Source organism: Leucoraja erinacea, chromosome 14 (genome assembly GCF_028641065.1).
Source record: "Leucoraja erinacea ecotype New England chromosome 14, Leri_hhj_1, whole genome shotgun sequence".
Taxonomy (NCBI): domain Eukaryota; kingdom Metazoa; phylum Chordata; class Chondrichthyes; order Rajiformes; family Rajidae; genus Leucoraja; species Leucoraja erinaceus.
Genome location: NC_073390.1, coordinates 108,937 through 110,060, shown reverse-complemented (window position 1 = coordinate 110,060; position 1,124 = coordinate 108,937). Strand labels below are relative to the sequence as shown.

General features: G+C 36.7%; 1 pseudogene; it reads right to left on the bottom strand.

The window, feature by feature from the left end:
- Positions 1-549: 549 nt before the first annotated feature.
- On the bottom strand, positions 550-658 carry LOC129703817 (U2 spliceosomal RNA; annotated as a pseudogene).
- Positions 659-1,124: the final 466 nt, after the last annotated feature.

The window sequence follows — 1,124 nt, the reverse complement described above, 5'->3', positions numbered from 1 at the left end:
CACCTGTTGCCAAAATTCTTGCTACCAGTCTGATGGATGGTTTATCCTCATGTCAATGATTTTGCTGTATGCCTCTATTAAGGTTGTAACCTCTGTTGGCAAAGTTACTGACATTAGGAACTGAGTTATTGGTGAACCCCAAATAATCCCTTTAGTTTGAAGGCTTTAATTTTTATTAAATTGGATGGATAATGAATCCTAGTTTCCAAATAATTGTTGTGGCTGTTACCGTTTGTTCAGCCCGTCCTAAGTTCCCGCACAATTAGTATGTCATCCAAATAAGCCATTACCATTGTGTGGCTGGTTGTTATATTTTGTAAATAACCTAGGTGCTAATGTAAACACATTAGGTAGTGCTCTATAATGCTAGAGCTGAGCCACCCAATTAGATAAAAATAACGTCCGTGGTCACCTGTTATGGGTACTGAAAATAGTAAGCATATTTTGAATCAATGCTTGCCATTTTCGTTCTTAAAATGAATATACTTAACAATAGAAAAGGTTTCCGTTCTTAAAACGAATATATCGTATTATTAATTTTATTTATTTATTTATTTATTTTTTTAATATATGGTCCCTACATAAGGGACATATCAGATATTTAAACTGATAAGAACAGATATTATGCTTGATCTTGGCCAAAAAGCCGAGATCTGATCTATGTTTGATGTGTCAAGCGCCATATCCTATTTTGTTAGGAAGGGAATGCGTAGATAATAATTCTTCCCTTGCAATGCAGCTAAAAAAAAAAACCCATCTGTTGCTGATGTCCAGTGTCTGTATCCCATATGACATATTTGGTAATTGGTGATTATGTCTGGATACGAGTAGATCGGCATCTGGTGTTCCATATCGTGTAGAAACATCAGCAAATACTATAGCCCAATATCCATTTGGTGTTCTCCTCCAAATTCCTCTCTCGATATATCAGCTGGACTAGAAGATTATGTGTTGTAAAATTCTATTGTGTATCCCCGGATACTGTTTAAGATATGTGTCAAAAGTTATTTATTCGATGTCTTCTCGCACCAAGCTCCACTCCGGTTTTACTGTTTTCATCTGGATCCCCGAGGCCGTGTGTTGTGGGTGTACACATCTTCAGATATAGGGGCGATACCTTTGAG